This window comes from Loxodonta africana, chromosome 10 (assembly GCF_030014295.1).
Source record: "Loxodonta africana isolate mLoxAfr1 chromosome 10, mLoxAfr1.hap2, whole genome shotgun sequence".
Classification (NCBI taxonomy): Eukaryota; Metazoa; Chordata; class Mammalia; order Proboscidea; family Elephantidae; genus Loxodonta; species Loxodonta africana.
In genome coordinates this window covers 34825619-34850572 of record NC_087351.1, presented here as the reverse complement: position 1 = coordinate 34850572, position 24954 = coordinate 34825619, and the positions used below count along the sequence as shown (strand labels likewise).

Sequence of the window (24954 nt, the reverse complement as noted above, 5' to 3'; positions counted from 1 at the left end):
TCAGCTTATGTTTTCCCTCTTTCTTGGGACTTACATGGTCTCTCTCAGTGTCATCTCTTTTTTGGCCCATTAACCAAAGACATTTCCTTTACTCTCTTATATTTTTTCTTAACACTCATTACTTAAAGAGAATGAATAAAATATGCTCATGCTATTATAACATCATCTGACTTTTTTGTTTAAAACTTTAGATACTCTCCATTACTTGCTCTGTTCTGTTCTGCATGTCCAGTCTCTTCTTGACCACTTCGCTTCGCTTACCAGTGGTTCTTTGCTGTTTTCAGAATCTTCCCCAAGTTTTTGTTTTTATTTCTTCCATTCCTTCATTCTGTGCCTCGCTGTCAAAATCTTAACTTCGTGGAGGAGACTGAATTTAAACTAGGTCATGAAGGGGAATTGTCTTTCACTCAATCAGATGAAAGACTCTTTGCTTGTCTAGGAACCTCATGCCTAACACCAGGAATAACATTTTCCATCTATTCATTACTTTTCTAGATAACCAGCATATGTTTATTACATCATTTAACCTTTACTGTACTTTGTACTTTACAGAGGGGGAAATTGAGGCATAGGGAGATTAAATTGCCCAGGACACATCCAGTGCTGGAGCAGGGATCTCAAGGTGGGTCTTTCTGACTCTAAAATTCATGATCTTTGGTTACATTCATGTTTTCAAATCGTTCTTGGATGGTCCAGGGAACTCGCACTGAGGGCTCAAGGGCCAAAATGAAGGATTGGTTAGAGACCAAGGAAATGATTCCCACTTCAACCTGGACATCTCTGTTTTTTCAGCTTTATATATTGGACTCTTTTGGGATATATCTTTTTGATAAGTGTTCTGCTGGGAAACTTAACTGGCCTTGTTATGGGGAATGTTGGGGTTTTGAACCTAGACTTCCGTGCACTAAGCTGCCACAGCCCTAGAAAGGCCAGTATAATTTCCCTGACTGTAGGAAAGCGTGGGGACTCCAGGTCCTTCTGTATGTGGCTCTCTCATCCCACTTGTAATGGAGTATCTGCTAGATTCCCTGGCTTTCTAGAAATTGCGGAATAATGCAATGGACAGAATCTTTTCTTTTTAGCTGCTCCAGAAGTCTGTAAGTCTAATTTGCACAATTCTTGTGTCCCCAGCTCAGCTAAACTTGATTCTCAGGGGAATCGTCAAATTTAACATCTGGATCCTTGTTAACCCCAGTTCTCCCTTCTCTATGTTTGGCACCAAATTATTCCCCCTCCCCTGAATCTTTACGTGTACCCCATCTCATCCTTTGAAACATAAATCATTCATTTGGGGGTATACCTTTTCCTGCCTTTTTCTTTGCATTTACATACTCACACTTATGTATACATTTATATATTTATATTTGAGACTGTGCAGAATCATATCCTTTGTATTATTCTTTTTTTTTTTTTTTTAGGGTGGATGAGTTTCAGTAACCGTGTTGCCTCCATCAGATTTTGTATTTTTAGACTTTTATTTATAAATGTGAGGAGCCCTGGTGGCACAATGTTTAAGCACTCAGCTGCTAACCGAAAGGTTGGTGGTTCGAGCTCACAGAAGAATAAATACTGTGTGATCTCACTTCTGTGAACTGGGCACATGTATAGAGACCAAAGCTTAGTAGTGGTTACCAGGGATGGGAGGGAAGGGAAAAGGGGGTGACATTCTTAGGGGGCCCTGTGTTTCTGTTAGTGGTGGTGGAATAATTTGGAAAAGGAGAGTGGTAACGGTTGTACGTCACGATGTATATAATCATAGTCACAGAATTATATGTGTAGAAATGACTGAACGGGCAAATGTGTTGTTATATGAATTTTTACCACAAAAACAGCAGGTTATCCCTGTAGGCAAGCAGGGCTCAGCACTGCCAGGTACCCTCTGAGACCCTGTGTAGAACACATCCAGCATTGTCCCTCCAAGGGACAAGGAGCTGGGATATTGAGTCCCAGCTCTTGTCCCTCATCAGTCAAGGCTGCTTTGCAGGCACTAGCTCCCCACATGTGCAAAGGATGGTGCTGTGGCCAGACAGAGCCCTCAGGGAGGGAGGCACTGGGGCTTGAGGTAGGAAGCCTTCAATGTGCATGGAAATTCTCCACAACACTGCAGGGTGGGCCAAGGGGGTATGGGTGGGCACCAACAGGGTCTTCCACCATTCCTGACTCTCAAGGTCTGAAATAATGGTGTGAGAGGGAACAGTTACTGCCCTGGCCCATACCTATCAATGCTGACTTGTGTGAATGCAGGTAAACCTGCTCTAGTTTTTTGGGATGGAGGTTCTGAGGAGAGAATGAAGACCTTGAGGGCTGGCCTTTCCCTCAGACACCTCCTGTTCCATTCTGGTCCCTCTCTGATGTGCAAACACATCTGGGGTTCAATGACTGCCCACAGACTAGCTGTGTGTCCAGAGAACATTGTCCTTAAATCTTTCCAAGTCTTGGCTTCTTCAACTGTAGAATTAATTAAAGATAAAATCATCACACTCACAGAGATGTTTAGGAAACAATCTACATGAAAGCATTTAGTAGAATGCTCAAAATGTCCTTTTCCTTTCCTTCCTTGTAATCCTCTCCCTGGTCAACATTAGTCCCTTCCTTTTCCCCAAGACTTTCAAGCACACCATAATGTTTTCTGGCAACGTGGACATTATGTGAATAGCATTTAATGATGGTTTTATATTGCAAGCATTCTTTTCTGATGTCCTTTATTATTTCCATCTCTGGTAGTGAAGATTTTGAACCAAAGTGGGCATTTGGAGCACAACCTCATCATTAATAGAGATGCTGTCCCATGGTGGCCCCAGGGCCACACGGGGTTCCCATGTGAGAGGCAAGCCTGAACTCTGAGCTTATGCCCCTTAGAGGTGGAAGGAACAGCCGGCCACCATGATGCTCTCCGCGGTGATGTAGCTGGCGTCTGAAGAGCAGAGGAAGGACACAATTCCTGCGCAGTCCTCAGGCTGCCCCACTCTGCATGGAAAGAAAAGGTGGGGCTGAGACTGATGGTGTCTTCCCCATGAGCCCTGGCTCCCGTGTGATGCCGTGAAGTTGAGATCCCTGTGGGGATGAGTAAAGGCTGCAGCGGAGATAGGTGGGCTCTGCAAGGCCTCTACTCATCCTAGGCCTGGATGGGTCAACAGATCCCAGAAAGGGGAATAGACAAGTAACCTGCAGATGGATGGTGTGTGATCTTTTACCCACCAGGGGGCTCCTGAGGTCATTTTATCCAGATCAACAAAAGACATTGCCTCACATACAACCTACCTCTGTGTTCCACAGAGTGCCTTCATATAGGTCCAAAGGCTTGGGTCCTCAAAGACCTAATGGAAAGGCCCAAAGGTTAGTGCTGCTCACACAGATGAAGCCACAGAGTTTCATATCACACAGGCCTGTCTTTGTGAAAGGGCTCTTGGGGACATTCTGGGCTCCCTCTGACAAGGAATGAGTCCTAATTCTGCTGCTGATCCCAGAGGCTGTGGACCAAAGCATCATTCGAGAGTCCATATGTCCAGATATGAGGGTTCCTTTGTGGGGAATGGCTTGGCAGGGGAAGGCACCCTAGTTGACAGTGGGTCATAGGCAAGAGATGCCCCTGGTTCTCACCACTTGGCTGAAGGCTGTGTCGATGACTCCTGGCACCAGGCAATTCACCCGGATGTTCTTTGGTGCGAGCTCCACTGCCAGCGCCTTGGTGAGGCCTAGCAGGGCTGTTTTACTGACATTGTAGGCCCTCAGCTTCTGTGGGCAGAGAAGGAGGTAGATGAAATACATGACAGCTGGGGAGGAGAGTTTCAGTGGATTTCCAGGCCTGTGCCTAGAATAATATCCCTTCAGAAGCAACTACAAACATCAGTTGATAATGCCACAAAGAAAGAGCAAAAGGCTGCCTTGGGTGTCCTTTATGGAGAAGGAAGAGCTGAGACACCACTGATCAAATTAGCTGCAGGTGTGTGCCTGACCAAGAAATTGCTTGTCCTGGAACTTTCCTAGAGCACCCTGGTGATGCAGTGGTTAAGTGCTTGGCTGCTCACTGTAAGGTTGGTTCGAACTCCAGCTGCTCTGCAGGAGAAAGATGTGGCCTTCTACTTCTGTGAAGATTACAACATTGGAAGCCCTATGGGGCAGTTCTACTCTGTCCTATAGGGTTGCTATGAGTCAGAATTGACTTGAAGGCAACAGGCGTGTGCGTGTGCGTGTGCGTGTGCGTGTGTGTGTGTGTGACCTTCCCGGACATCTCCACTGTCCTAGGGAAATGGGGCTATTACCTCCCTCCTAATTTTTTTTAAATCTAAAACTGTCCACCACCTATCTGTCAGTTTGTTGTACTGTGGTGGCTTGTGTGTTGCTATGATGCTAGAAGCTATGCCACCAGCATTCCAAATACCAGCTCAATCAACCGTGGTAGACGGGTTTCAGTGGTGCTTCCAGACTAAGACAGACTAGGAAGAAAAGCCCGGCGATCTCCTTCCAAAAACTGGCCAGTGAAAACTTTATGGGTCACAACAGAATATTGTTCAAAATAGTGCTGGAAGATGAGGCCCCTAGACTGGAAGGCACTACACAATAGCGACAACAGTGAACTCAAACATACCAGTGATTACGGAGATGAGGCAGGAAAAGGCAATGTTTTCTTCTGTTACACTTAAGATCATCATGAGTTGGAGCCAAGCTGATGGCAACTAAAAACAATCTAGAGTCATACAAGGTTATACTTACGGAGTATGGCATGTACGCCCCAACTGAGGAGATCAGAATCATCGAGCCCCCCCGGGAAGAGAAAGAAGGGTGAAGTATGGAGTGAATATAGTCAGCTGGGGTGTGGAGAATGCATGGGAGAGAGGCTGAGGACCATGAAAGTGACCAAGAGGAGCTTAGGTCAGGATTAGAGCCGTCTCCTGCTTTCCTCTGGCTGTTTTCTCTGTCCTAGAGTATTCTAAGGGCCAAGACCAACTTTTTGTTTTCTTACCATGCTTGAATGCTCAAGATCCACCTAGCAGTACCAGTACGGACACTTTTAAGGAATATATCCAACATTTGCTTTTATTCTAGACTATTGGCCTCTTTTCTGCCCGGAAGAGTTGTAAACCAGCTATGTTTAGGAATAATATTAAAAGTACTTCCCAGTGGACCTTGGGAATCTCCATCCCAGAAGTTGCATGTCCCTCAACCCTGCCCTAAAATCCTCATAAAAAGTTTCTCTATAATACTTCCCCATTTACCAAATCTAATGCACCTTGTTCAGGTCCCCTTTCTATCTAGTTTCCTGTAACATCTAATATTGCAGACTAAAATTTCCTTTCTGGAATATCTGCTTGGTCCTTTGCAAAATTCTGAACCCCTGTCTTTCTTTTTCTCCTTTGCCTACTCAGCACTTCTTACTTCTTGGCCCATAAATCAAGATTGTTTGTTCCTCATGTGCTTCTTCTTCATGCTCTCTTTCAATATAGTACCCATTACCCATTGCTGTCGAGTCGATTTGGACTCATAGTGACCCTGTATAGGGTCGCAGTGAGTTGGAATCGACTTGATGACAATGGGTTTGAAGATGAAATATATTTGAAATAATTATAGTGAACCATCATATGTTTTTCTTGTTTAAAAACTTCAGTGGTTCACCCTTGCCTCCTGAATAAAGACAAAATGCCTTATCATAATATTAAAAGCTGCCCATAATTTTCCATTGTCCCACTTGTCGCTGACCTCTTTCCTTCACTCACCACTGGCTCTACAGGTGGTTCTGTAGACCACACATGAAGCAGGGGCCACAGGAGAAGATGAAGGAGGACGTGACTGGTTCAAGAGTTAAGAAGTCTGAGGGACAAGAATTGAGTGGAACTGGGAAACTCAACTAGTCTTAAGTGTGGTGCCTTGAGGTTATGGACCTAGACTCTTGTGCCCTGAGCTACTGCAGCCCTGGAAAGATTTTCATGTCCCTGTTCCCAGGACAGCTGTGGGGACTCTGGGCCCTCCTGTCAAAGGAATCCATCTTCTCATTTCCAGGAGGGTTCCTGCCTGATTCCTGGCACTCTAGAAATTGGAGAGTAATGTAAGAAGGCAGAACCTTTTTTTTTCTTTAGCTCACCCAGAAGTCTGAAAGTCAGACATTGCTATTCTTTTGTTACTGGCTCAGCTAAGCCTGTTTCCTAGTGAGAAGGTTTAACTCAATATCCAGTCTCCTCTCCTAAGCCCCTCTGCTCTCTGTTTGACACCAAATGGCTCCCTCCTCTCCTCTCTACCACAACCCCCCCTCCCGTTCTCACTTTCTCTTCTCCATGTGGGGCAGCAGCTGAGTCAGCAGCAGGGCTGGGGCCTTCACAGTGACATTCAGCATCTGAAATTAGAGCAAATGAGGGTGGGGAGGGAGACAGTCCAGTGCTCAGTTCTCACCGTATTCACAAATATACCACATGAGACATGGGCATGAGGGGCTCTGACAACAGGAGGTGGGAAGAGTGTTGGCTTTCCTTGGTGGGCATGGGGGTCCTGGAGATGCAGGAATAAGGGGATCAGGCTGAGGACTTCAGAGTCTGCAGGATGTCTCCCCTATGTCTTCAAGGACGTTGTCTGAAGAAAATATCCCATATGGGGCTGAGGAGGCACTGGGCCAGCTAGGGAAGCCAGTCTGGGGAAGGCTGGATATCAGGATTACCACCTGGAGGTGCTAGTCTCAGGGATTAAGCCAGGGGGAGGGAAGGGAGTCACAGGCCCCACACCGATTGTGATTATTTGGGTCCACATTGGACACTTCCTGTAGTCTGGGAGCTCCTGGAGGGCAGGGACCAGAATTGCAACTTATACACTCTTGCCTCCATTTCACAGATGGGGAAATTCAAAGTCAGGCACCTGTCCTTGCTGTGTGCCAAAGAGTCTGTGAGGGGAGGGTGGGTGTGAGAGAGCTGGAGAACCAGCTCTGGGGGTGAAAGCTGAGGTGGAGGGAGGGTGACACTGAAGGTGACCTCACCTTGTCCCAGACCTGTTCGCTGCTCCCCAAGATACCTCCTACCAGGGGATTGACACCTGCCACACAGATCAGGAAGTCGACACCACCACAGTGTTTCAGGGCCCGTAGAGGATGAGGGGACATAGAGGACCAAGGTCTTGGAGCAAAGATTTCTGCTGCAGTGGGAGGTGGCTCCTGTTTGATGTGCCTAAGGTTATGTCTGGGTTTCAAACTCAGGAGAGGAGCAACACCAAGTTTTCCAACAGACCCCAAACACCCCTCTCTGCCCTGGTCTCTGGCTAAGGTTGGATGGACCATGGGTCTCTGGGGCTACCAGTGCTGAGTAGCCCATGGTCGTCCCTAGATCTTGTGCTGGTGCACTGGTCAGCTTAAGCTTAAAATAACCACTGCTCTCCCTTTCACCCCAGTGGCCCCTCACCGTGGCCACCAGGCTCGCGGTCCTCGGCCTTCCCCACGTGGCACACCGTGCCCGACACACTCAGCCCCTCACCCTGCAGCTCGACCACCGCCTGGTCCACGTTCTGCTGCTTCCGGCTGCTGTCCTGGGCCAGACGCCGGGCGATGGCGAAGCCGATTCTGCGGGCAGAGATAGACGTGATGTGGTAATTTAGCCTTGCGATGCTTTCCTCTCTCTGAGACCTTACCCCACCCTCCGCCGTTTGAATTCTCGCCCCAGCTCAGAGCACGGAAGCTCTTCCTCCGCCTATAGATGGAGTAATGGGGTGAGTCAGCCATGAGGGCAACAGTCCCGGGGTCACTCACCACCTGTGGCCCTTACCCGCGACAGGGAGCACTCACCCTTTTGTGGACCCCGTGACCACAGCGACTTGATTGGCCAGTGTTGCGCCTCTGGTGACTGCACTGCTGGTCCTTCTCACGAGGGGTGGTAACTCAAAGGGCAGGGGCCCTCTCCAGGCTTGGGTCAAGGGCTTTGCCTTCAACATGCTGGCCTCTGTCTGGCCTCCTTCTTGACGAACTTAGCCTGGGGAGGTCTTTGAAGGAGGTCCTCATACAACAAATAAGTAGCTCTGCGCTTGTCCCTGCCTGAGCCTTTCTGCCTCTGCCGCTGTCCCCTCTCATCTGGTTCGCCAGAGCACTGGCCACTGCCCTTAAAGACTCTACCCGGCCCCCAGCCCCATGGCTCTGAGACTGGAGCACAGTTTGCACACAGCAGTGTCTTCCAAGTAGTGAAAATTGTTTTCTTTCTTTAAAATGCCTATAGCATATTGTTTGTGCTTTAAAAAAAAAAAAAGTTCTTAAACCATTGACTATCTCAGTAATTTTCAAACTGTGTTTGCTAGAGGAAGACTTTTGTAAGAGGCAGGAAAGCAGAAGTGAGGCGGGCTGTGGCTGTGTAGCTTTTATGGTTTCTGCAGTGAAGAGTGGCTGCAGCGTCATTTGGTTCATTCGCAGCAGTGGTGACACCTCACTTCTGCTGCCTTCTACATCTCGCCTGGGTGTGTCATCTCCTGTGGACCAAACCAAAAACCAAACCCAGTGCCGTCGAGTCGATTCCGACTCATAGCGACCCTGTAGGACAGAGTAGAACTGCCCCACAGAGTTTCCAAGGAGCGCCTGGTGGATTTGAACTGCCGGCCTTTTGGTTAGCAGCCGTAGCATTAACCTCTATACCACCAGGGTTTCCTCTCCTGTGGAAGCCAAGCTAAAAGGGCGGAGCACCTCCCAGAGCTGGAAGGTTGCTGAGTGAACCAATCTGCCTCACCTCCCAGCACAGTCAGAGGCTCGGAAGATGCCGCAGGGAACAGAAGATACCCAGGCCCTGCCCCAAGGGGCTCATCTTTTGGTATTGAGACGGTGCACAAAGAATAAACACTATATTGGTGGAGATAGGTAAGTGCTGGGGAAAAAAGTAAGCAGGTTTTGGAGAGAGAAGGCAGGAGTGTGCCAGAAGGCAAAGGGTGTAAGAGAAGGCTTTGGTGGCTGGGACTTGTGAGAAGAGACCTAACAGTGTGGGTCGGACAAGCCTTGCAGGTACTGGAACTCAGGCCCGGGTTGGTACGAAGTCGAGGATTCTCTTATCTATACCACTGTCGCGTGTACAACAATAATCGTAGTATCAAAGTATCACAGTATCAAAGAGCAGCGGTCCCCAAACTTTTTGCTCATATACCCTCTGGAAGAATTCTGAAAAACTATTTCGCCCTTATATATTCTTGCGTTAACATCTAGATTTAAGTCACGGGAAAGGAAGTAATTTCTGGCATACTTAAAATATTCATATTTTAAAATAAAATTGTTATAAAACAAAACCAAACCCATTGCCGTAGAATCGAATTCTGACTCATAGCGACCAGATAGGACTCTTAAAAACACCCAATGGAACCCAAATGCCATAATAATATGATACCTGTCGTTGTTGTTAGTTGCCCTGGAGTTGATTCCGACTCACGGTGACCCCCTGTGTGCAGAGTAGAACTGCTCCATAGGGTTTTCAAGGCTGTCACCTTTCAGAAGCAGATCTCCAGGCCCGTCTTCCAAGGTGCCTCTGGGTGAATTCGAACTGCCAACCTTTAAGCTAGTAGTCAAGCACTTACCTGTTTGTGCCACCCAGGGACTCCATGATACTCATCATTAGTGATTTTAAAAAAGATGAATGTCCAGGCCTCAGCTTCGTGGGCATAGTAGTGAGGCACAGGCTGTGGCCCGGGTATCTCCTGGAACTGATAGCTGTGGTGGCAGCTTCCCAATCCCTCAGCTGCCTGATTGTGGCTGAGGTGGCAACTCCCTTGACAGGCCCCTGTTGCCGTGAAGTCTGGAGGCCATGCCCTTTCTATACTCGCTTTTTTTTTTTTTTTTAAGTATCAGAATCTTGTAATGTAGTTAAACATTTATTGTTAGTTAAATAGAAATAAGCTTTCCATTACAATGTCAATGAGAAATCACTGCTTACGTTTAGTCAACCTGTAGACGCACCAGGCGTCCGCACTTCTAGGTCCATCTACCTCCCCACCCCTACTCACTAACATCCTCCCCGAGGTGCTCCCTACCTACACCAAAGGGTTCAAAGTTAAAATATGAAACAGATTTCATGTCTTTTTAGAGCTAGGGGCTGAAATCACTGTTTAAGAAACCTCTCTGTTATTCCCTTGCCTGCTTGTCCTCTCATCAAGGCAGCCTGATGTGGCCAAAAGAAAAATGGATAGTGAGTCAAGAGGACCGATTCAATCACTTATCCCTGCCACTAATTAGACGTCTCCTCTCAGCTAAATCACCTATTTCTTGGGGCTGCGGTTTCTTAAATTATTAAGTAAAGATTAAGAGTGAAGTATTTGATGAACTTTAAAAATCTACTCTTTCTTGTGTGGGCCTCTTTCCTTTCAATCTCAAACAGGTACCTCTCTCTTTAGCCTCGATATTCATTCACTCTCCACAAACTGTGTCGACCTTGACATATTAAAAATATAACTTTCACCTCTCAGGAGACCCCATAAAACATTTTTATTGGGTCTTCAAGTTGAGGTTCAACGCCTGTATGTTTTTGAAAACTCAGTGGCTAGAAGTATGATGAAAAACATTTTTAAATGCCAACAATTTTCCTGTTTTGTTAAAGGGAAAGGTTAAAATTCATCTTTTGGGGAGCAGAGGTCTTGCTTTTTTTTGTCATTGTGAAAACGATTCAGTGGGCCTTTTGGGTATGGGGAGCCAAGGAAAAATATCATTCTCAAGTGGAGAGGCACACAACAGCAGAGAACCCAACTAACCAAAAAACCAAGTCAAACCCAGTGCCATCGAGTCGAATCTGACTCGTAGTAACCCTATAGAACCCAACTGCTATGCAGATAATGCAATGGTTTGTCTTCTTTGTGGGTAGAATTTTCATCTCTGTAAGTGATTATGTTTAGTGGAAATTTGGCCTTAAACTTAGATTTTCCTGCTTTCACTTGGCTCACGAGAGCTAGGAGGCCTAAATTCCCACATAGGGAACTGGCCAAAGGGCTGTTACTGAACCCTGAAATTTTAGTGCACCCATTACTATTGCTGTTGAGTTGATTCTGACTCATAACAACCCAAGAGGACGGAGTAGAACTGCCCTGCTTAGGGTTTCCAAAAGTGGTTAGTAGATTCGAACTGCTGACCTTTGAGTTCTTAACCAGGGCTCCGAAAATTTTAGCGCAGCAGAGCACTGCCACGGGATAATCTGTGGATCGTCATAACCTAGTTAGTCTAGGATCAGACACAACTAGTAACTAGTTATGTATTTTATTTTCTGCAATATAACTTGATCCTGTTATCAACAAGGCTTAAGCACAGTTCTGTGAATGTTACACTGGAGGAATGTAGGGGTGGTCCTGTGTTCGTGGTTGGAAGGACGTAGTCTGAGGGGAGAGTTACCCATGTGGAGAAGCTAGGGATAAGGTGATAAGAGTGACCTGTGGGAGAGATAAGCAGGCAAGGGGGAAAAGGGATAATCTGGATGGATCTGTGGAACCTGTAAACATTGCTCAGGGATAATCAGGAATACCTGGGAAGGGAATCTTGGTTAAAGATGGGATTTTGTGTGAGTCAGCAGGATGGGGACTTAGGCAGACTCAGACTAAGGGAAGTGTGAAACCTGATAACTAGAGAAGTTAGAAATATCTGGGTTAGATGACAAAATAATTGCTTGATTATTATATGCCGAGAGTGAGGCAACAGTAGATTATAGATTCCTAAATCTAGCGTAATATGTAGTTTTGGGTAGGAAGTATAGCAGGTGTCAAGTCAATATAACTGAAAAGGGGAGAAATGAGAAGGGTTTCCTTACCTCCCACCTCCAAATTGTAGATACACTAAGAAAATGCTATGGAGTCAGAAAACAGGTCTGGGATCCCTCCTGGTTTCGCTACCAGCCAATATATAACTTTAACCATGCCCTGTAATCCCCTGTCCAATTTCCTCACCAGTAAAGTGATGTGAAGAGCGATGACAGATATCCTTGGGTCTTGTTCTGTCCCAACAGTCTATGATGCTGACTATGTAGTAGGGAAAAAACAAAACAAGGCGGCTTTTGTCTCTAGGGTGGGACAAGCACAGCCATGGGGTGGGGGTGCAGGGGACTCAGGGCAGAGATTTCAAACTCTAATACCTAGCAGATTCAGGTGGGTAATCTAAATGAATAAAATGAATTGGAAATTTAGATTTTTATATGAATTAAAAAATGTCGATCACCAATTCAAATTTTAAAACAATACTCGTGGTCTACAAAACACATCTGGCTGACATACCGCCAGTTTGAGGGGCTCTCTGTTTGAGGAAGGAAAGGGGAAGGGGAGAAAGGAGGTACTGATTTTTCTAGGAGAGTACATCGGCAGAGAGGAAATAAGTCCCTGTGCCTTTGTCACAACTTGTAAACAGGTGGGCTTGAAAGTTCATCTTCTACTGCCTGGTCTCATGCTTAGAAGGGTGTGAATATTTGTCTTCTACTGCAAAAATGTTTGAATTTGATGGCACAAATCTTGTTCTTAACATATTTTACTCTCAAATATTTGAATTTCTATTGCTTATTCTTAGATAATTGTCTTTAGTTGCCAAATGTCCTAGCGCTAGTCTCAGGGCAAGGACTTTGTGGCCTGTTGAAGGGAATGATGGTATGTCCAGTGCCCCTGCTCAACATCTCCCATTAGGACACCCTGAGGCACCATTTTATTTTCTTTCAAAGGAAAGGCCCTGGGAGAGGACAGCATACTCACACATGCAACTGTGTTTATAGCACTCTTAAAAAAAAAATAAAAATAAAAATAAATTTATTATTATTTTTTTTTCTGTCAAGGGATACTACACCTGACTCAGGCAGGAGAGTTTTTTTTTTTTTTTTTTTTTGAAAGTATGTAGTTCTTCTTGCCTAGGTGGTGGGTCCACTTGCTTTGACTGATGTCTAGAGGGGATCCTGATAGGAATACTCTCAGGGTTGTGAAGTTCTTTGGTGTCTTGGCAGCTGCCGTTCCTCTCTGCTCTTTAAGCCAGACCATCCCTTTCTCTTCCCCCATGACACACCCTTGAGAACTCCCTCCCCTCTTTCCACCTTCACTTTGTTGAATCAAGAATGACTATCATGTTCTTTCTTTTCACCATTGTGCTCCCTCTGTCTGGACCTATCCTTATTATCATCTGGATCATTCCTTCTCTTCCTTAGGACCCAATTTGAGCGTCATCTCCTCTGGAAGTCATTGATTCTGCAAGGAAGCCTTCCTTGTTAAAAACATCTTGTTTGAATTCTCTGTCCCTTCAGCCAAACTCCAAGTCCTTGAAAAAAGGGCCATGTCTACCTGTCCTTGTATCTCTGCATCTAGTTCAATGCATAATCTCAATACATAATGCCCAGTAAATGTTTGCTGAATAAATAAATATCACTCATTTGATGATCTTTATCTACTGCTTTGTCTTATTAATCCCCCCCACCTTTTTTTTTTTTTTTTCTGAGTTAGGCAGTGAATGCTTTAAGGGTAGGATCTTAATTTTTTCCTTTTTTTTGGCTTTCCTAGAGAGTCCAGGTTTGCAATTGTGGCTACCCATTAAATGCTTGTAAGTTCCCTGATTCCATCTCCAAAGCATAAATCTGTCGTTTAAGAGAAGTCTTCTCTAGGACAGCTGAGTGTTTTATTGTATCGTGAGGAAATATGTGTAAGATTCACAGAGGAGAAAACCATATGATGAGATGCCTTGGGTCAGCTCAGACCTGTTACTTCATTTTCTCATTTCATCTTTATAATAATTCAATGAGATGTGTGTTTGGATTGAATTGTGTTTCCCCAAAATATGTGTTGTAAATCCTATCCTCTGTGCCTCTGGTTGTAATTCCATTTGGGAATGGATTGTCTTTGTTATGTTAATAAGGCAGGATTAGTGTAAGGTGTGTCTTGAGTCAATTTCTTTTGAGATATAAAGAAGATTAAACAAGCATGAGAGAAGCAGAAATGGGGGAAGAGAGATGCCAAGCCACATGAAGATTGCCCAGGAGCAGAAGCTCAGAAGATACAAGGACTTTCTTCCAGATCCAACAGAGAGAAAGCCTTCCCCTAGAGCCAGCACCCTGAATTTAGACTTCTAGCCTCCTGAACTGAGAGAATAAATTTCTGTTCGTTAAAGCCATCCACTTGTGGTATTTCTGTTGTAGCTGCAGTAGATAACTGAGATGGTGGTATACTCCATTTTGCAAATAAGGATACTGAGACTTAGAGAAGTATGATATTTTGCCCTAGATCCTATGGATCATACCTGTCAAACCCTGAGTCTTGCTTGTCTTAAAAATTCATATTCTTCATGTCTATGCTATATTATTCCTATGAGTGGATGAAATAAGGTGAATTTAAACCAGGGCTTCAGACGTCAGTCCATTCTAATTCTAACCCCTGCTGAGAATTTGCATTTCTAACAAGTTCCCAGGTGATGCTAATGCTGCTGGTTAGGGACCAATTCTGAGAACCACTAGTAGAGCAGTGGCTCTCAAAATTTATTATAGGTAAGAATCACCTGGGGGATCTTGTAAACTGTAGATTCTGATTCAGTATATCTGGGGTAGAAATGCAAATTCTCAGCAGGGATTTGAACCTGGAACAAGCCAGTTCAGAAGCCCTGATTTAAACTCAAATAATTTGGAATCCTGAGCCCCAAAACATCTGTGAAAGGAGGAGGCTATCTATGTGTAGACAGAAGGCTGAATGAGACCTACTGTAAGTGGGCCTCCCCAACCCATTTTCCATACTCATTCTGGGCTGCTTTTGAGATTGCTCAGCTAGTGTTTGCCTTTGTGTGAATTAGGAAAGGGCCCATGTCTGGGCAGACATAGTACTGTGGCTGCACAGGCTGGTGATTGGATGGTACTTTTGTTCAATTAGGAGCAAGTGTCTCTTCTGGGTGGACAGCTCTATACCACAGCACAGGGTAGAGAAAGCTGGGTCTGATCTGGATTCTGGGCACCCTCTCTGTTTTCCAATGGTCATGGTGACTCTGCCCTCCAGTCTCAAACTGCCTCAACTCCCAGTAAGCAATTCCCTCTAGAGGAACCTGTAAGCCACCACTAGACTTAATCTTTATCTCCATACACGCCCCACGTACAGAGACACTCTCTTCCCATAGTCCACGCAAACTTTGGCACCATTATAATTAATCATTCAGATGTATGACACATACAAGTTCACCGGCACCCACAAACTCTTGGGATTACCGTCACATCTCTCTCACAATCACTTGGAAACAGATATTTTGGTTTGTATGAATGAGGATGAAAAAAACAATTAAAATGAGAGGTTCAGAGTGGTTTTATCCCTCCTGTCCCTTCTCACTACAATCTCTGCAATTATCACTATTCTTATCCCTGTTGAGCCACAAGATGACTGTTCTCTGAGGGAAGGAACCTGTATCTACCTGATGGGAAAGACATGTGGGTGGGAAGACGGGAGGGAGTATGGTAGTCATGGAGCCCTTACCTTCCCATCCATTGCCTTACCCTCACAACTTGCATTTCCCTCCTCCTCTAATTCTCTCCCTGCCACGGACCTTCTTGGAATGGAAGGCACCTAGGCTATACGAGTGAGTGGCAGTGCTGACTATGAGTTTGAGTTCCGGGGCGGCGGGGGGCGGTCTGGACTTCTTCATGATGGGGTGATTCCTTTCATTCATTTGCCAGACCTTCCAGGAGACCCTTATCCTGCCTTAGCTTTTACTGAAGAAAAGAGACCTCTGTGTTTCCTGCTTCCCTTCATGCTCGAAATCAGTGGTTCAGGCCCCTGCTGAAAACCCACCCTCTCCTGAATCCTGCCTACCATCTTCAACCCCAATCTCAGAACAGAATTTTAACTCACCGCCTCAGCACAGCTGGTGTGGACAGAGGAGCCCTGGGACCCAAGGATTGGTGCTCCAGGCCTTTTTACCTTTGTGAGAGCAACAGAATGAGATGAAGTATCACGAAAGGAGAAGTGATAAACACATGCCCCAGGCTTCTCATTGGTGCTGAGATTCCAGGAGCATCTCACCTTAGCAGAAATCTTCCCTCAACTCATTAGGTCTAGATCCTCACTGTCGTCTTATTCATGAGTGACCAGGCCCTTGGAAAATGCCTCAGGCTTATGAATTTACTAAGGGGCATTTTTGGCAGGACATCCTATTTCTGTAAGTTTATCAATTACCACATTTTTACACAAATAATGTACTCCTTCTACTTTTGTTTGCCAACCTCGCCCTTCCCTGTGAGGTAATTTCAGCGCTTATGAAAATACCTCGTGGGGGGGAGGGTGCAGTTGGTAAACAAAAGTAGAAGGTGCACATTTTTTGTGTAAAAGTATGATACAGGGTTGAAGATGTCACAATGTCACTTAGAGCTGCTTCTGCCCAGCAGGATAATCTGCCTGCATTTCTTATAGAAATTTGCTTGGAAAATATGGACTCAACGAATGGAACTGGATTATTTTAGGAGACATTCTACTCCAATTTGTCACCCATTTCAGCTAAGAAATTTTCCAAGGGGACCACGTTTTTGTATTGTCTTTCTTCTGTAGCTTGCTTGAGAATCTTTTGCATTTTTCTTTACCAACCATGTCTTTTAACAGAACTTTGCAACTCAACAGTTTTTTTTTTTTTAAGTTTGTGTTTAATAATTTGGATTGCATTTAGATTTGCCACTTCTTGGTGACATATAGAAAGACCTTTTAATCTCCAATTTATACTGATTACATATTTTTCTCCTGGGTTGTTACCACTTTTTATTTGCCTCACTTTTGTAAATTAAAGAAATTAGTATTTTTCTTATATGTGTTGCAAATATTCTTTCTCAGTCTATTTTGTCACTTACCAACCAGAAGTTTTAAAATTTTGCACAGTAAAATTAATCTTTTTGTGGCTTGGAAGGTAAGATTTTTAGTCTTGGGAGTACTGATTGAAATACCTGAAGTGAAGGGAGAAAAGGGAAGTCTGTGAGGCAGTTGCTCGTCAGGGGCTGAGCAAAGAACTATAAGTAGGGAGATTATATATGACTTTCCTTCCTTCCTTCTTCCCTCCACCCCTCCCTTCTTCCCATCCATCCATCCATTTATCTATTTACCTACCTATCTATTATGGTGCTATGAGAATGTGCCTCATAGACATCAAACTACAGGAAGCTGTGATTAATTGACAGCCCAGCTGCTGTGCTCTAAAACCTATGTGGGTGTTTCCTAGGAGTCCATGCTTCCCCTGGGCTGCTCCCAGCCAATGAGTGAGCACAGCAGGGATACTAAGGCAGGCTTATTCCTGGGAGATGCGAGACTCCTCTGAGAGCCAGCTTTAGCTTGAGGATTCCCTAACAGCCTTGCTGAGCAGAGGTCTAGGGCACTTCCACCCAACTTTTCCTTTCCTCTCTCCGTTACTCGTTATCAGACCTACATTGCAGTCTGATGGCTCTCTGAGCTTCTCCTGGTTCCCTCCCTATTTACTCTCACAGGCATTTCCCCCAGTAAACTCCTTGTATATTTAACCTTGCTTTGGTATCAGCTTCTTGGAAGACCCTGACTAACCTATATATCATAACATTCTCCTTCCTTTTTGTGTAGCAGCTACCTAGCTCTTCATGGTAAACAACAACAAAAAAACCAAACCCATTGCCTTCAAGTCGATTCTGACTCATAGTGACCCCATAAGACAGAGTTAAACTGCTTCAGGGTTTCCAAGGAGCGGCTGGTGGATTCAAACTGCCAAACTTTATGGTTAGCAGCCAAGCTCTTAACCACTGCGCCACCAGGGCTCCTGCTCTTCATGTAAGCAGGGTCAATTTTCTTGCTTTTACATAGTAAGGAAACCCTGGTGGTGTAGTGGTTAAGTGCTACAGCTGCTAACCAAAGGGTCGGCAGTTCGAATCCGCCAGGCGCTCCTTGATGTCTGTCCTATAGGGTCTCTATGAGTCGGAATTGACTCGATGGCACTGGGTTTGGTTTTTTTCTTTTTTGATTACATAGTAAATCCTTTCTTTTCCTACTGACCCATTGGCATGAAGAGCCCCAAATGACTGGTCAGTACCTAAGGCTTCAAGCTCAAGGGGACCCTTATTGATGCCCCTGATGAAAGTATCACCCCCTTCCCCTCTTTTGACCAGGAATTAGCACCTCTAGTCCAGCAGAGCCTAAGTTTGCAGGCACAGGGAGCAAACATTACACAAATGGTTCACTAAGATTGATAGTAAGAATGACTATTACTACCTCCATCCCTTGGTTTCCAGATTTATGTGTTCCAGATATTGGTGTCACGGCACCATATATTGGCCTTGTTCAGTGCATATACTGCATTCTGGAGGACAGTTGCAATCTTGCACGGTGTTGTTTGTAAGTTGGTGTCCTACCTGAGCCTTTAATAGGCCATTCTATTGGAAACCCTGGTGCCATAGTGGTTAAGTGCTACAGCTACTAACCAAAAGGTCAGCAGTTCGAATCCACCAGTTGCTCCTTGGAAATCTTATGGGGCAGTTCTACTCTGTTCTATAGAGTCGCTCTAAGTTGGAATTGACTCGACGGCAATGGTTTTTTTTTTTTTTTTGGTTATTGTTACATTAGACAGAAGGCTTCTAGGTGATCTAGGTGATGCAGTATATGGAAGGACCAGTGGATCCCATGATCATACACTCATTGCTATGCTTTCTTTGCCATGAAATGGGTCCTTGGTCTGAGGTAATGTATAGAATCTCATGCTGGTAATTCAGTCATTCTTCAAACCTTCAGATGGTGGTGCTGGCAGAGTCATGCAGGCAGGGAAGGCAAAATCATGCCCTTACAATTGGACCAATAAGCGACATCATGATAATTGAAGAAAATACTGACGTTGTCAAGGACTTCATTTTACTTGGATCTATAATCAATGCCCATGGAAGTAGCATATTGTGTTGGGCAAATCTGCTGCAAAAAACCTCTTTAAAGTGTTGAAAAGCAAAGATGTCACTTTGAGGACTGAGGTGCGTCTGATCCAAGCTATGTTGTTTTCAATCATCTCCTATTCATGCGAAAGCTGGCCAGGGAATAAGGAAGACTGAAGAAGAATTGACACCTTTGAATCACGGTGTTGGCAAAAAATATTGAATGCACTATGGACTGCTAGAAGAATGAACAAATCTGTCTTGGAAGAAGCACAGGCAGAATGCTTCATCTCACATGCTTTGGACGTGTTATCAAGAGGAACCAGTCCCTGGAGAAGGACATCGTGCTTGGCAAAGTAGAGGGTTGGTAAGAAAGAGGAAGACCCTCAATGAGATGGACTGACACAGTGGGCAACAGCGGGCTCAAACATAGCAACCATTGTGAGGATGGCACAGGACTGGGCAGTGTTTTGTTCAGTTGTACATAGGGTCCCTATTGGTTGGAACTTACTCGACAGCACCTAACAACAACAGGGATGATCGCTGCCTGCTGCAGGGCAGAAGGCACCCAATATGATTAAAAAAAAAGAAAACAAACAAACAAACATGTTCTGTAGCTGATTCCAACTCATGGTGACTCCACCATGGGTGTGGCTGGGTATTGCTCTATAGGGTTTTCTTGGCTGTACTGTTTTTTAAAATAATTTATTTTATTTTTGTTGTTGTTGGGAATATACACAGTGGAACATACACGAGTTCAACAATTTCTACATGTACCGTTCAGTGACAGTGATTACATTCTTCGAGTTGTGCAACCATTCTCACCCTCCTTTTCTGAGTTGTTCCTCCCCCATTAACATAAACTCTAGGTTTTCTAGGTTGCTGTTGTCAGTTTGATCCCATATAGATAGATCTTAAAGGAGCACAATGTCAAGGCAGACATTCTTTACCAGTTAAGCTAAGCTATTGTCTGGCTTTAAGAAGACTTCAGGGCATTTTTTGGTTAAGATTTAAAGATTGTTGTTAGACGCTGTGAAGTTGGTTCCAACTCATAGCGACACTATGTACAACAAAATGAAACACTGCTCAGTCTGATGTCATCCTCAAAATTGTTGCTGTGTTTGGGCCCATTGTTGCAGCCACTGTGTCAACCGGTCTCGTTGTGGGTCTTCCTCTTTCTCGCTAACCCTCTACCAAGCATGATGTCCTTTTCCAGGGACTGGTCTCTCCTGATACCATGTCCAAAGTAAATGAGGTGAAGTCTTACTGTCCTTGCTTCTAAGAAACATTCTGGCTGTTCTTCTTCCTAGACGGATTTGTTCTTTCTTCTGGCAGTCTGTAGTATATTCAGTACTCTTCACAAACATTGTAATTCAAATGCATCCATTCTTCTTCGGTCTTGCTTATTCATTGTCCAGCTTTTGCATGCATATGAGGTGACTGAAAATAACCATGGCTAATTTTTTTTGGTCAGGCACACTTTAGTCCTCAAAGTGACACCTTTGCTCTTTATAACTTTAAAGAGGTCTTTTGCAGCAGACTTGCTCAGTGCACTGCATCCTTTGATTTCTTGACTGCTGCTTCCATGGGCATTGATTGTGGATTCAAGTTAAATGAAATCCTTACCAACTTCAATATTCTCTCCATTTATCATGGTGCTGTTTATTTAAAAAATTATCTCAGGGCAATAGTTTCAGGGGCTCATCCAGCGTTCGTGGATCCAGAAAATACGGACTCCATGAGAATTTGAAATTCTCTTCTGCATTTCCTCTTTTGATCAGGGTTCTTCTGTAGCATCTTTGATGAAAAAGTTAATGGTTGCCAGACACCATCCAGTTCTTCTGGTCTCATGGCAAAGGGGGCAGCTACTCATGGAGGCAATTAGCCACACATTCCATTTCCTCCTCCCATACTTAACTCCGTTGTTCCGGGAGAATAGATACCAATTGTTGTACCTTGGATAGTCACTCACAGGCTTTTAAGACCCCAGGCAGTATGCAATGAACTAGGAGGCACTAAACATAATTGTTAGGCCGATTAACTGGGATGTCTCATGAAACCATGACCCTAAACCTCCAAACCAAGAAAGCAAATTCCATGAAGTGTTTGTTTGTAGATAAGCCGCCTCGGCATTTACTCCTTTTTTTTCTTGTAGTTTCTTTTTTTTTGTTGTAAGTATATCTCACACAACTTTTGCCAATTCAGTTTTTAACAGGTGTACAACTTATTGACAGCAATTACATTTAGCAGCTTTGCAACCGTATTCTTTTTTTCTTTTAATTTTTATTGTGCTTTAAGTGAAAGATTACAAATCAAGTCAGTCTCTCACACAAAAACTTATATACACCTTGCTACATACTCCCAATTGCTCTCCCCCTAATGAGACAGCCCACTCCCTCCCTCCACTCTCTCTGTTTCTGTCCATTCCACCAGCTTCTAAGCCCCTCTACCCTCTCATCTCCTCTCCAGACAGGAGATGCCAACATAGTCTCAAGCGTCCACCTAATCCAAGAAGCTCACTCCTCACCAGCATCCCTCTCCATCCCACTGTCCAGTCCAATCCCCGTCTGAAGAGTTGGCTTTGGGAATGGTTCTTGTCCTGGGCCAACAGCAGGTCTGGGGACCATGACCTCCGGGGTCCTTCTAGTCTCAGTCAGGTCATTAAGTCTGGTCTTTTTTACAAGAATTTGGGGTCTGCATCCCACTACTCTCTTGCTCCCTCAGGGGTTCTCTGTTTTGTTCCCTGTCAGGTCAGTCATTGGTTTTTTCTGGGCACCATCTAGTTCTTCTGGTTTATGTGGCCCTTTCTGTCTCTTGGGCTCATAATTACCTTGTGTACTTGGTGTTCTTCATTCTCCTTTGGTCCAGGTGGGTCGAGACCAGTTGGTGCATCTTCGATGACCACTTGCTAGCGTTTAAGACCCCAGATGCCACTCTCCAAAGTGCAACCTTATTCTTAATCAATGCAACTTTTCTATCATCTTGGCTGTAATCTTTACAGAAGCAGATCACCAGGCTTTTCTTCTGAGGCACCACTGGGTGGCATCCAACTACCAAACTTTAGGTTAGTAGTCGAGTGCAAATGATTTGTCCCACCCAGGACCCTCCCAATATGATTAACCACTCTCAAATGGCTAGCTGCTCTCCTTGAAAAATGATACCATATTGAGTTCGAGGGCCAGTTTCTGCTTCTGGCATGTTGAGAATTCAGTACTGCAGATAGCTAGATCAACATTAATGAGAGGGAACCCACGCTATTGTACTCTGCATAGACTCTATATCCCTGACCACCATTGGCCTATTACACAACCATTTGGGTAACCAAAAAAAGAGTCATTCTGTCTACTTGGCTTCTGCATGCCTCTACTCTGGTGGGTTCTCTCTGGTGGGCATTGATCTAGGCACAGAGATCTACATCTTTGCATGCTCTAGGCAATTTCTTTGGGAATGATCTTAGAGAGAAGGACAGAAAGTAAAACAGAGAAGAAAGGAAAGCCAGTGCAAGGGAGCATTATCTACCTGGTCTCCACCGTGGGAGACTGGGGCTTGAGTCCATGGGATCCACTATATAAGAAGCCATGTAGAATGTGCCTTGGAATATTCACTCAATGGTTGGCAGGGGGATATTTATCCACCAGCTAGCATCCCTCATTGATCGAGGGTTGTCCCAGGGATTAACTCTTGCAGTTTCAAACTGCTTATGTGTGAGCGTGTTCCATGCCCCAGCATTAGAGAAACCTTGTGAAGGGGGCAAGAGAAACATGGTGCAGCTGAGGGAAAGTGTTGCCATTTTATACCTGCATGAAGCTTATTTTTGCAGCAATGGGAAGGAAAAAAAGATGAGCTGAGAGCGTGTGAGAGAGTGTCAAATTCCCTGCTTTTGTGTTTATCTTCTTTATATATTTTTTGCATTAAAAAAATCTAATGCATATTATTTAAAAATATCTAAATGGATTAAAGGAGCCCTGGTGGCACAGTGGTTAAGAGCTAGGGCAAGCTACGGCTGTGTCATGGATTGAATTGTGTCCCCAAAAAATGTGTGTATCAATTTGGCTGGGCTGTGATTCCTGGTATTGTGCGATTGTCCACCATTTAGTTATCTGATATGATTTTCCTATGTGTTGTAAATCCTGCCTCTATGATGTTAATGAGGGGGATAGGCGGCAGTTGTGTTGATGAGCCAGGACTCAATCTACAGGATTGGATTGTGTCTCGAGCCAGTTTCTTTTGGGATATAAAAGAGAGAAGTGAGGAGAGAGACAGGAGGACCTCATACCACGAAGAAAGCAGTGCTGGGAGCAGAGCATGTTCTTTGGACTCAGGGTTCCTGTGAGGAGAAGCTCCTAGTCCAGGAGAAGATTGAGGAGAAGGACCATCCTCCAGAGCCAACAGAGAGAGAAAGGCTTCTCTGGAGCTGACGCCCTGAATTTGGACTTTTAGACTACTGTGAGGAAATAAATTTCTCTTCGTCAAGCCATCCACTTGTGGTATTTCTGTTATAGCAGCACTAGATAACTAAGACAGGCTGCTAACCAAAATGTTGGCAGTTTGAATCCACCGGTTGCTCCTTGGAAACCCCATGGAGCAGTTCTACTCTGTCGTATAGAGTCGCTATGTGTTGTAATCAACTCGACGGCAATGGGCGGAAATGGATTAAAAATAAATTATTGGATATGTTCCTCCTGCTTCTTAAAACTGGATTTCAAGTAATTGAGAAATACTTCAGAGAGACATTAGATATAGCAACCACTGGCAGAGACTCCAACATCATCACGACTCCAATCACGAAGTGAGAACAAACTACCTTGTATAGGTTATGCTCAGTTCATAAAAATATAATAGAGGCCGAGGGAGGTGAGAGATGTTGCTCTTTCCCCTATGTTCTATGAAGACAAGGATTCTAAAAAAGTGGTCTGACTTTATCGGACTGTGGAACCTCTTGCCTCCCCAGCAGCTGGTAACAAACCCAGGAAGTATAGGGGAGTTCATGCCCCATGGAGTGAATTTGGACCAGTGTGAGACAGGAGATGGGGAGGAGCTGACAGATAAAGTCATTGTCCTTTTTGTCCCAGACAGACTGCTCTGAGGCATAGTGATTTATAGTCAGCCTCTTACAGACATCATGCATGACTGAGCAGTTGGCTGTGTTTTTCCTGAGGTTGTGGACAGCTGTGTAGCACATCACCTTGTATTTGCTTACCCTCCTTCCCCTACTCACCCACTGCCCTTTATCCTTTACTTATGCTGTTTTGGAATTGTACCCCACAAGTAAGTGCTAGATGTAAGTTTGCTTTGGCTTCTGATTTCTAAGAAAACTGCTAAAACACAGTCCTATAACTGGTGTTGGATTGAGGTTCAATTCTCAACACAATGCAAAGTTTGTTACCAGGTGGAAACCCCAGGAAACCCCTATCGGCCAATAAACGAGAGATCGAGGTGGGAGAGTGTAAAGGTGCCTGTATTTAATTGTGCAAGGAAGGAAACAGCTGGGGCTGTTGCCACCAAGACTGCTTTGAGAGGGCAAGGAAAAAGTTATTTTTAAAGAGTTTACAAGTGCAGAGTTCATACAAGTTACACCGGCTACTTTCTTAATTATACCATGTAGGCACCAGGATTTTCATGGGGCAGGCCAAGCAAAGGAACTGCAATTCTGATGCAAACCACGAGGACAGCCAAGCAGTGAAGCTGGAAATGGTGAGGCTGCCCAAGCAAGCTGCAGTGGAATTTTCCACAGCCCGGGAACCTCTGTATTTAGTTCTGCCCTATAGGGTCGCTATGAGTCGGAATCGACTTGACGGCAGTGGGTTTGGTTTGGTTTTGCTTCTGTGAGTTTCAGACCCTCAGAAGAGGCAGGTACTAGCTGGCCAATGTTTCTGCACCCCAGGGGCCAGGCTCACATTGGGAACTCAGCCCAGTCGAGCTCAGGCCTCAGGGATTTTCCCTCCTTCAGTAGAGACAAAGGCCAGCAAAGATCTTTTCTCTTGATTATATTCAGGGGGGGAAACCCAGAAAACCCAGGTGTAACCTTCTAGCCAAATTGAGAGGGAAGCTGCAGGGAGACCGAGATAATTAACCACATACTGTCTCAGATGTGGGAAAAGCATGGCCAGGCCAATGTGTGAGGCTGGAAGCAGAAGAGTTCGTTATTTCCTTCTAAGCCAGAGCCCCATGCCTCTCCAGTTGA

The 24954-nt window shown here is 44.8% G+C and overlaps 1 pseudogene; it reads right to left on the bottom strand.

Annotated features, from left to right (window-relative positions):
- Positions 1–2685: 2685 nt before the first annotated feature.
- On the bottom strand, positions 2686–9681 carry LOC100672090 (dehydrogenase/reductase SDR family member 2, mitochondrial-like; annotated as a pseudogene).
- Between the last annotated feature and the right edge of the window lie 15273 nt (positions 9682–24954).